Below are 12,062 nucleotides of genomic sequence, written 5' to 3' on the forward strand. Positions count from 1 at the left end.
CCACAGAACAGCCGGAGTGGGGGCGGGACCAGAAGGAGCGTCCAATCGAGCTCCCGGCCGCGCACGGGACAGCGCAAGAGTTACACCGTGTGCCCGAGAGCGTTGTCCAAATGCTCCTGGAACTCTGTCAGCTTTGGTGTTGTGACCACTGCCCCGGGGAGGCCTGTTCAGTGCACGACCACCCTCTGGGTGAAAAGTCTTTTCCTGATACCCGGCCGTACCCTGCCCTGACACAGCTCCAGCCGTTCCCTCGGGCCCTGTTCCTGGTCACAGAGCAGGGATCAGTGCCTGCCCCTGCGCTGCCCTTCGGGAAGAAGCTGCAGTGAGTTCGCCCCTCAGCCTCCTCCTGGCTGAACAGGCCAAGGGCCCTCGGCTGCTCCTGTTGTGGCTGAGGGACGGCGCCAGGCCGAAGGGCGCTGCCACCGCGGCGGGGACGGGCCGTGCACCGAGCAGCCCTCGGCTGGAGGTGATTAACGCTAATTAGCTGCTGTCCCTGCGCACAGCACCGCCCTCCCCCACTGCCCGTCCCGCTTGTCGGGGGACTGTGACCGAGAGGTCGAGTCCTGGGCCCTCACCCGCGGGACACGGGATGGAAAACGTTAAATCCACTCGTTGAGTTATGTGTGGAAGGCTGGAGTGGCGTGCCTGGTGCTTCAGGAGCCCAAGAACGTGTGAGATGAGTGTCAGTAGCACGAGTGGAGCTTCCTGCATAAGGGAAAAGAGCAGAGATAATGTCAGCACTACACAGCGGTAGCAGAGTCCACGAGGAAAACCTCGGAATCGCCGCATCATTCGCAGCTACAACTTCAGCTGTATAAATACAGCATCCAATAAACAGACCTTCACCACAGTAAAATCACAAGAAGGTAGATATATCTAAATTTTTTTATCTCTTTCACGTATCTAAGAATGGTAATAGTAGTTACTAGGTTTTGGCTAAGGTTTAGAACTAGAATTAAGGTTTTGGCTAAGGTTTAGAACTTTCCACTAACACACACAATATACAGACAGGTACTGCCTTGATCACAGCTGATCTATTGCCTGATGGACACAATAGCAACAAAGTTTGTTTTATTGTAGGCTACTAAAGGAACTTGGAATGAATGTGACTGAAATGGAGAAGTGTGCAAGGAATTAAAAAGGGATAATATAAGGGTGCAGAAAATGCATAGAGGAAAACACGAGAAAGAAAAATACCACTAAAGAAGAAAGCAGGCACCACCAGCCAGCAAAGCAAAAAAATTACAAATAACAGGGAAAAAAAGCCCGATTATGAACGTAAATTAATTAGGATATTGAAAATATATTCATAAAGAACTAGTGCCATGCACAGCAGATGGCCTGAGCCATATATTATCATATAAAAGTTACAAATGTAAAGGAAGAGGTAGCTTAAGTACAAAGAAATACCGTTTTAAGAAAAACTAAGTGTCATATTAAATACTTCCAGTATTTTTTAAAATGTGCTTCAGTTGCCGATAAACTGAAAAGTGTATTCAAAATGCACAAATATCATCTGCAGAATACCAATGCCAAATTCAGGTCACAGTGGTCAGCGAAGTTGTGTAATTTCCCATCTCTTACACGGGGTGGCACAAGATAGCTGCAAATCCATCAAGTGTTCAAATGGAACCGAGAAAACAAGCAAACAAGAGGTCAGAGCCAACTACTAGGGAATGTTGAATAACGCTATTTTTAAACATCAGACAATTGCAAATATAAGCAGTTTCTGAAACGAAAGCTTTACCAAAGAGAGCAGGCTTGAAGAAATAATGCTTTGTTGCATGCATTTTGTCCTGTGCATGGGGGAAATCAACTGTTACACAATTTTGGGATCTGATAACCTTTAAACAGAAATTAGTTATCAGAAGTAGCAGAATACAAAAAAATTCCCCTTTTTAATAGTCCTTTCACATTTTACATATTAGAAAAATATTTTCTAGTAATCTAAAAAAACCCCATCAACAAGATGGGAAGTGCCTCCCTTTCAAGTGGTTCAAGCAACAGCTCAGAAGTGTTGGAACATGAAAACATTAATTTGAAAGTCTGCCTCATTGGGGGTGGCTGTAGAGACTGCATTTGTACAGAATTCTTCCTTGCCGTTTCCCTTATAAAGGAAATCCAAATACTTTTGTGTGGGTGTTTTTGCAACTTTATTTTGCCCTTTTTTGATTGTAAGGTTTTTGGGTTGTAGTTTACCTTGCTTTTATAGTCCATACAACTGATTTGGCTCCTGTCTTAGACAACAGTGATAAAAAATGACAAGATCAATGTGTTACAGAGTAGTAGCTTTCAGGTATGTGGACAAGAGGTAGGTAGTGTATAATATTCTGCTTCACTTCTGACATTTCTATCATCTTCTCTTTAAGCCATTCTGTTGTAATCAGGTGTCCCACTGCAATAGTAGCTGAGCTTCATAGTCTTTGCATATCACGAGGTAAATTATAGGTCCAAAAGTGACCCTCCCCTCAGTCTATGTCCCTGTATTCTCACTCTCAAAGCTCCCTGAGCTGCTTCAGATACAGCTCACGATGCTGTAGTGGATTAGTTCTTAAGCAGACTTTCACTTCACATCCCCTCACAGACCCCCTGATGTTTTGTCTGTTTCCATCTCTGAACAAATACATGGTTGTTGAAATGAAACCAAGTTCTAAGTCAGGTCTAAATGAAGAACTTGTGTTTGGAATTCAGCTGGAGAAGTACAAAAATAAAGAGAATGTGTATCCTTCCAAGAGTCAAACCAAGTCCCAGACATTTGCCATTTCAATGACGTAGCTATTATCTACATACAATCTATTCATCCTCTCTGTGCATGATTTTCAGGGGTTTTTATATATTTTTCTCTATCAGAGAGTATCACAGTGTGTTGGCTACAAACAGCTATACTGGTATGAGAGGAAGCAAGAGCCAGCTTGCTACCCATGAGACACTTCCTATATTTGGAAGGGAGGGCATGTATAACAAATTCTGTAAACAAAATAATCAATGTTTTTTATTAGTCTTTAAATAAGATTTCTGTACAGCAAGTGAAAGGTACTAAATACACAACTATTCATACCACATTTGCTAACTTCTGTGCCCTCAAGAAAAGTGAATATTAATCCTGAATTTCATTTTGGCTGAAAACTGGGGGACCTATTAATTGTGGGAATAATGCATAAAAATAAAAGCAATAGATCTCTTGCATCTGCTTCTTCCAGGTAGGTGTACCACTAGATAATTCCAGTACAGCAGTATAATTGCAGACAAATGTGTGGTTGTATAACATTAACTCACATTCCTAAATTTGTACTGGGAAGTGTGCCTGTCTCAGGAAAGGGAAATAGATAGGCACAGATAACTTTTGTTTTCTTGGGTTATTTTCTGCATATTTATTTTTGACATGGTAAACATTCTTACCTTCCTGTGCCTTATTAAAATGTCTGATCTTTGCTGTTTGCAGTATCAGATTAATGTCTACAATAATGCTGTGTTAATATTACAATTTTTATCATATTGTCATCTAAATCCAGTATCAATTATGGATGAATCACACCAGGAAAATATTTATGCATAATCAAAAAATCTGAAGCTTCATTGATATGAAACAGTTGAGTTCTCAATTTGGGTTTCTGTGTGCTCTGATGGTCAGGCTGTTATTCTTACTTGCAAGCAGGATGCATTCAGTTCAGCTCACTTCCAACAGTTCCTGGAAAAAAACAAAACACATGAAGTACCCTGTTACATGGACAGAAGATACCTTTGCTGGTTGAGCTCGAGGGGAAAAGTGGGTACAATTATATATTCTTTTAATTATTCATGACTTGGGTCTGAAGTGAATGTGTATACATTTTTCACTTATTCACTTTATAAAATTCGGAACTAAGCCCAGAAGCAGTTTTATTCTTGGCAGCATGACAAGTTCCTTTCCTCAACGAACCAGTCAAAGGAATTGTTCCTCAGAGAGTTTGTCATCCTCACATATCCCAGAGATGCAGAAGGGAAGCTGGCATTCATTACAGGCCTCGTCACACATGTGTGTGTGCTCTCTCTCCCTCTCTGACAACAAGCCCATCTCAAAGGACTATGTTTATCTCTAGCATGTGGTTTCATTTGTGTAGCTGATTTGCAGTTCATTAATCTAGAAAGCATTGCTTAGTTCTGGTAAGGACGATGTATCCATCCAGATTCTGCTTACTCCCCCCTCTATCCCTGATGCAGCACAGCTCAGAGAGGGAATTTGTGCTGTTTTGCAGAGCAGCTACAGCTAAAGCAGCTCAGAAGCCAAAAGCTGGTGTAAACCCACACCAGGAAATTGTTTTCATCTGGCCTATCAGGCTGCTGGCAATGCACTGTGATTCCTTGGGAGACATGCAAATTTGTGGGACACAACTTGACATGATTAAGGCAATGCATACAGAATAGGTAATTGCCCTTTGGCAAGAGAATGATGTCAAGAGCCAATGATTCTTTACATTCTTGGCAGTGCAGGTAGGATCATGAAATTAGGGGCCTCCTGGAGATTCATTACAATTTAGGTGTTGGATTGGGAATTTTTTAAACTGTGTTTTTCCAGCTTTTATGTGGTATTACTATTCTTTATTTGTCTTGCTGGGAACCTAAGAACAATGGTCAATTTGTAGTCTTCAAAACCGAAATCTGTATCTGCTGATATTATGACAGGTTATGATAGTTGTTGAGTTTGGAGACAACAACAACAACAACAAAGAGGAGTTAAAATAATGCCACAGGGAAACATCAACTTCTGCTGCTCACTCACAGCAGTGGGGTTCTTCACTTTGAAATTTAATTATCAGAGATACTGACAGTCCTTGTTGACAGACAAGTGCTCAGAACTCATCCGCATGCCTGAGTGGAGTCAGATTCAGTTTGTGTCAGGGTTAATGAGAAATTACTGATCGCTACCCCAGTACCTTTGGGAGTAAGAGTGGCTGAACTTAAGGTGAAAGACTCCATATCCTATTACTACTCCCCTGAGCCAGCCTAGCAAATAGCTAACTGTAATGTCTTAATTAGCCATGTGTTAGAATCAACCTTATTGTCCCTTGCAAGCTGTACACATTGCTAATTATGTTAGGTAGGCACACAGGAGCACAAGGGAAGCAGGCAGTAGTGCAGTGGTGGGCGAGCTGGGTTTCCCACTGGCCTACAGAGCAAGGCAAGTCTGGTGGCACTGGGAAGATGTGGCACCCTTTCACTTAATGCAAACAGGAGAAAGGAAACCATACTCTGTGTATGCTGGAGAACATTACCCTCCCAAGGCAGGCCCAGGAGACTAGCTTGGCCAAACTTAACAGGGGAAAGGAATGCAGGGAAAAAGACTCGTAGGAAGAACACGAAGTGTGGAGCTGTGACCTGTCACACATGTGCTACACAGAGAGCCTGTGACACAGGTTCTGCTGCTCTGAATGCTCACCAGCCCCAGTGTCAGTGCAGCCTTGCTGTGCTGGGAGCACAGTGAGAGGAAAGAGCAACTGTGCTTGGAGTGTGTTGTGTTCTGCCTGTGAACAGCTGGCACATGATTCTTCAGGGACTTGTACCATCTGGTACAGATGAGAATCTATCATGTTATGCAGTGCCTTTATCAGAAATAGGAACTTGGAAGAACATCACAAAGCTGTGATTAGTTTGCTGGTACAAATTTGACCTTTGAACTACAAAGCTGCTTCTAAAAATCACATTCTCTGGTTTGTCCAGTACATAGTTGATGAGTATGTGACTTACTAGGTTCTGCTATTTGGATAACTAAAAGTGTGCAATTAAAAGTTGTGTAATTTCTTAAGGTTTTTTAGATCCAAAAAAACAGTCCCAAAGTTCTTTTAAAAGTGCTCCAAATTTGGTTTTTTGCCATCCCCTCTTAGTACACAACTTTGATATTTCCTCCACTGATACCTATCATGTTCTTCTTTAAATTAATTTTTAGTTCTCTGTTGCTTTATGTGTTAAATGCAGTTTTTTGAGGTAAATCCTATCTAAGCTTTCTGCATGAGGCCCTTCATGTCCAAGCTTTTATTCAGGTAGAATACTTGGATTTTATCCTGGACATTAATTTTAATTTTCAAACAGTATTTTTTGAAGATTAGCTAAATTAAATCATTTTTGCAATTAGTGTCAAATTAATCCGTAATGGAAGGTAGATAACAGCAGAGATGAAGTCTCTTAGATTTTGACAGATACCCTCATTGGGTTTAATGTTTTGTGTAATATCTCCTTAAGTGAGGAAAGAGCTTGCCTTGATGACTTTCTTCCTGGTGCCCAGGCTGCTGGCCACAGAGATTAATAAAATTCTTTTTCCATTTCTGCATTCTAAGAGGGAGTGCTGTTAACCCTGATTATATTAAAAACCATTTTTGCCTTAATCAGGCAAAAGTGACACTTGATAGCTGATGGTTGCTGAAGCTCCATGGATTGTAACATACAAAGTCTTCCACAAAATATAACAAAAAACCAAAACAAAACCCACTCAAAAATACCCCTCAAACTTGATTTCATAGGGATAGGGGAAAAAGAAGTCAGATGATTAATCTGACCAGTGGAAACCAAGGAACAGTAATCTCCAGTAGGCAAACTGGAGAAAAGGAAGCTGGAAATGGATTAACAAGACCAGTCATCTCAGGATCAATTCCTGGATCAACAAGAGTTGGATCTGAATGAACCTGAAAATCCTAGGAGTTTGTCATTTAGACTGACCAAAATAAAAGAAAGTAAACACACTGGCACTTACATTACACTCACCTGTGCCCGAAGTGCTGTAATTTGAAGTACCTGATTCTGAGCAACCCCTCTGCTCTGTCCTGGGATTGAACCCGGCTTCAGTTTCTCCAGTGAGTACATGCTTACTCCTGACTGCTCAGGGTCCTCAGACACTTTCATTTTCTAAGACAAATTTTGGGGTTTTTTTAAGAGACAGGGACATTGATATAATGGTTCATTTATTCTAGCATCATATGGCATCACTTAAAATTAAATGATCGGTTTAAGCCAAAACTTCTTTTTGTGCCCGATATGGCCTCCCTGAATTCAGTGGCAGTTTTGTTTAAAGTAGTGGCATGTTTAAAATTACTGAGATTCAGGAGTAGATGAATAATTTTTAGAAGTGATCTGTTAAGATTAAGAAGACAAGTAAGCAGTTCTGCTGGGTAAAATTAATTATCATTTTTTCTGCTTTTGGATGAACATTCCCTGTGTACTCCATAAACATACTTTGGGCTTGGTAATACCCTACTAGTCTAGCAGAATTCTCAGAAAACATTAGTAGAGCTGGTGACCAAAACCCAACAAGACATAAACCTCAAGAAACCACTCCATCCCCCCAAACATGACTTACTGTCATCACAGGTAAACACCCAAGCTTTGAGGTCCTAGGGTTAAACATACCAGATATACATGGGTAAAATTAAAGAACTGAAGTACTTACACTGGGGGTTGTAAGACCTTCAGCAAGCAAACAAGATTTTACCTTTCTGCAAGTGTAAGGGGCCCAGTTTGTGCTGCACCTTGGCTGTTGCAGCACCGGCTGTCAAAGTGCCCCAGCCTAACTGCAGCTTTCTAGCAGAGGCTGCCCTCCTGTGGTACAGGCTGCAGAGCAGAAAAGTTGACTACTTCTCTACCACAGTTTATAGCCTGGCTTACCAGAAGCAGCTGAAAGCTGTGGCAATTTAAACTAAATGACTACATTATTAGGTTAATGAGTAAAAGCTGTCTTTGCTGGCTCTAGCATGGAAGTAGTAACAGAACAAGTGCTCCTCATAACCACTCCTGGATTGGAGATAATGAATCAAAACCTTTTGAATGCCTTTGAAATTCAGACTGACATGTAGAAAATCTGTGTATAGTTTTCAGTTCTGCTCTTTTCATGACCTTGGCTAAGGAAGATCACAATCTACTCTCTGGTTCCTTATTACCTCAATTCACAAACAAACTGTGTAGACTATAAATTCTGTGTAGGATGATGTTGAGCTGTTTGTTAGTTTTGCACAGTGAGGCCTTGGCTTTCTCTGGAGCTATTTAATGTTAATGTACTATCAACCAGCAATGCTGAGCTATTGATTTAGGGATTGTTTAAATTCAGTGTTAATGATATTTGTTCAGCTTTAGTCCGTGTATGAACCCCACAAATGAGGAAGACTCCGAAGTCCTTGAAACTCCTTCTGTGAATATCCTCTGGAATATTTAAGCCTTTCAATTTGCTTTGTGTTGAGCTGAATGTTCGAGCTCTGCAATTAATGGATCTCTAATGAGAATGGGGATGTCTCCGTCAAACACTGTTTCTTGTAAAGTTTACACCTAAGTGCTTGCAGAGACCTAATTGTCATTTGTGGGTATCAGTCTGTTCTCTCACAGACATAGTATGGATTTCAAATTCTATAGAAATGGGGGAGATAAGGAATGCTGTTAAAAGTGCAGCATTTGGCAGCCAAGTGTTCACATAAAGTATTAAATCAGTTCTACTTATTGGCAAGAATATTTGGAAGGAGGAAATTTTTCCTGAAAACAGAACTGAAAATCCTTTGCCTCACTGCTATTCACTCTAGGTAGGCAAAAATCAATACAGATTTGGCTAGAGGTAAATTTTGTTAGATTCATGCTCAAGTGAAATGTGAAAAGCATGTCTCACAGGACAATGTTGGGGCATCATAAGCACCATAAGAAAATTAAAAGACAGTAAGAGATGCATCTGTTTTGTCCCACAATCTTCAATTTATCCCCCAAGCATGCAAAAGAACCGAGCAAACCAGAAAGAACCTCATGTAACAGAGCAATCTAGAATATTGGCCTCAATTTCCAGTGCATTTACAAACTGCTATTACTAAATATGACTCATCAAGATTAAAAAAGGAAAATAATTTAGTCAGGGCTGTTGTCAAGTCAGTATTTAATGTTACTTTTTGTATTTGCTGTGATAAGCAGTAAAATTTGCACACTCCTTGATAAATCATTGTTTAGCAATGTCTAGAGGGTCCAGTAAATGGTTTGAAATTGCCACAATGTAATAAATGGTTATTTGATAATGAATGAAATTGTTTGAAAATACTGTTAAAATGTCAAGTTTTAACATATAGAACATTAGTCAAAAGGAGTGCAAACATGGAAACCATAGTGACACTATAAATATACCGCAACAAATGCATTTATTTGTACAGGGCAAATAGTAGGTGCTGTATACAAACCAGTATAAATTGATATATGAAGTTAATTTCAATCTGTAAAAGTAATTGCATTGGTTTAACTTATTTAACTCTCCTTACAATAATATTTATAGCAGAGCAAGAAAGTAAAGAAATAAATGATGATAAATAGATAAAATACATAGGAAATGGGAATTGTTTTCCAGTTTAATTATGCTGTCACATAAAATTATCACAGAAATACACTATGCCGACAAGAAGAATACATTAAAATCCCATTATGCTGCGCAGAATTGGCTGGTTTGTGTTGCTGTTTATTCCAGAAACAGCTTTTCATCTTTCCAACTACCATGAAAAGTTACACTTTGTGAAAAAATAAAGTAGTGCAAACAGGACAGTAAAGGCTGAGCCAGGTGATGGTTGACCTGTAGGACAAAGGTGGGAAGCAAGAATGTCACATCTTCCTCTTCAAGAATAAATGAGACCACCAGCAAAATTTGAAGGAAAAAAAATACCCGCCCATAACAAATAATTTCTCTTTTTTTCCTCAGCCACAACTCTAATTTGAGAGTTTTTCATAGCTGTAGTCTCCATATAACATGCTCCCATCCTGTGGTGATTGGGGCACTGTTAAAACTGCAGTAAGGGGGAACAACAAGCAGTCAAAACATCATAGTGAAAACCCATTTGTTTTCTTCTTCCACACCAGATATTTGTGGTTTCAAACTGAAGTTTATCCTATCATTTCTTTTCATGATGCATTAAGGCATGTAGTATTTTTCATCCTTCTGCTTTCAAACAACAAAATCACAGCCTCATCAGGGCTAGAAAAATACATGGATTTCTTTGAAGGGGACTTGGTTTTTCTACTCTTTTTTTTTTTTTTTCAGAACACTTGAAGCTTAGTTCACTTGAAAATAGCTACCTGTTATTATGTAGGTGAAGAACACTATAATGCTGTCGTTAATGCTAATAATATGGCTGCGTTATTTTGACCTCTCAAGGATGTAATAAATCTTGTTGTGTTTTTTAAATTTGCAACTTCCAAGTCTGAGTGATTAAGTTGGAATTGGTGCTTTACTTAATTAAAAAAAATATTAAATATTACTCTTTAGGATCCAATAATACCTGGAAAATATGATTCTTCAGAGATTGCAAATTCAGAGGAAAGTTTTTAATAGATCCTTCATTAATTTTTTTAATCTTTTTTTTTTTTTTAAATACTGAACCAGAGGCACACTAAATCTTTAGCCTCTGATTGATGAGTTTGATCAATGAGGATAAACAATACCCTAAGTAGAAAGGAACTCTCTAGAATATGAAATACCTGAGAAGAAAATACTGTGTGCAAAATCCAGAAGATAAGGCAGCTTTCTGTATAAAATGAGATTTAGGTCATCAAAGATACTCCTAGTACTTATCCTGTCTGTGTAAATTAAATGAATGGACTTGCTCCAAAACTTTGTGCCAGCTCCTTAAAATTATGTGTATGCGGCAAGAATGATTTTTTAAAGCTGTCTATTGCTATAAAAGAATGGCTATAACTAAAGTAAGCTATCATTAGACTTTGGAAAGGATCATTTATTATACTTCAAAATGGCCTGTTATTTACAGTTCTTATTAAAAAAATTGAACATGGAATGCATTCAAATTTCAACAAAGTTGTAATACTGTTAACTTGCCTTCTGACAGTAGCAAATGATATTTTGGCTCACAGGAATGATTTATGGCCTTTACACTACCACATCAGCATTTCAAAAGGACAACACTGATGCACTTTTACACACCTTTTTGGGATGAAGTGCTGTTCAACCTAATAATTTTTAGTAATTAACATTAGAAGTATCAGTAATGAAGAAGTAACTGTTACAAAGACACACACAGAGTAAAAAAAAGAACTAATTATGTCCATCAGATTGAGCTATCAACTATTTTGCTTTATGCAGAACAATATTTATCATCAAAACCATGCAGAAATAACATCCACAATAACATCCTATATTCAGAGTTGTCCTGTCAGGGCATTTGTCCTTCCTCCTTAATTATGGCCCCTTGGAGTCCAGTGTGTCCTCAGTGGAGTCAGTAAAAACACAATGCAAGCAGAATTCAGGACCTTAGACTGCACATGAGACTCTGAAAATCAGTAGCTTCCAGGAGTAAACTGAGGTTTCATTTGAAATTCCAGTAGTGGCAGTTCTGTGCCTCTTCAATGGCATAACAGAAATAACACTTATCTTTAAAAGCATTTTCTAAGGTCTGTATTTGTCACCTTCTTATGGCAGGGTATTAATGCTACTTTCCGTCATATATTGCATGCTCACACCTTCAGCGAGAGCGTCATGGTCCTCTTGTCTCTGAACACACTACTCAAAACACAAAGAATTAAACAGAGGTAAGAAACCTGTTTCTCTTGATAGTTTTTTTCATTTTCTAGAAAATTAAACTACCTATGTAGAGAATCAAGAATTCCGTAAAAGAAAGGAAGGGCATTGTGATGGTTGGGGTATTTTAGTTTTGAAAAATCAGGAAATTCTTGAATGGCAAGTGTTGCTATAACAGAACAAACAACCTCCCAAAAAAGTATATTCAGAAGTCAGGTACAGAACTGAATCTCCAAAACTGAGGAACTTGTTTTTTCCAAAACAGCCACTCCACACTGTCATTAAAGCAGCATAGGGAATTGCTGTATGTGTTTCCAGCATGTACAAAAAGTTGCACTCAGATCTCCAAGGGTTGTCTGTCCCGGACTTGAAGTGTTCTTACCAAACCTAGGAGAGAGTAAAAGAGTCAAGTGAGTCAGCAAGTCTGTCAGTGTGTTGGAAAAAGGGGTTTTTACCTGTTGCCTATGAGTGATTTGGGGCATCTCTTTGGTAAATAGGGCCCAAAGTCAACCCATATAAAGGCCTCAACTCAGTGTAATATTTACTGGAGTAA

The 12,062-nt window shown here is 39.2% G+C and overlaps 2 long non-coding RNA genes across 8 annotated transcripts in view; one reads left to right on the plus strand and one right to left on the minus strand.

The window, feature by feature from the left end:
• Nucleotides 1-28: 28 nt before the first annotated feature.
• LOC116450565 overlaps nt 29-12,062 on the plus strand; it is a 75,023-nt gene continuing 62,989 nt past the window's right edge. For all 5 annotated transcript variants that reach the window (XR_004242835.1, XR_004242834.1, XR_004242833.1 and 2 more), the window contains exon 1: nt 29-866. This is a non-coding gene — a long non-coding RNA (uncharacterized LOC116450565). The remainder of the gene's footprint in view (nt 867-12,062) is intronic.
• LOC116450564 overlaps nt 9,101-12,062 on the minus strand; it is a 96,321-nt gene continuing 93,359 nt past the window's right edge. For all 3 annotated transcript variants that reach the window (XR_004242830.1, XR_004242831.1, XR_004242829.1), the window contains exon 5: nt 9,101-11,896. This is a non-coding gene — a long non-coding RNA (uncharacterized LOC116450564). The remainder of the gene's footprint in view (nt 11,897-12,062) is intronic.

This window comes from Corvus moneduloides, chromosome 13 (assembly GCF_009650955.1).
Source record: "Corvus moneduloides isolate bCorMon1 chromosome 13, bCorMon1.pri, whole genome shotgun sequence".
Lineage (NCBI taxonomy): Eukaryota > Metazoa > Chordata > Aves > Passeriformes > Corvidae > Corvus > Corvus moneduloides.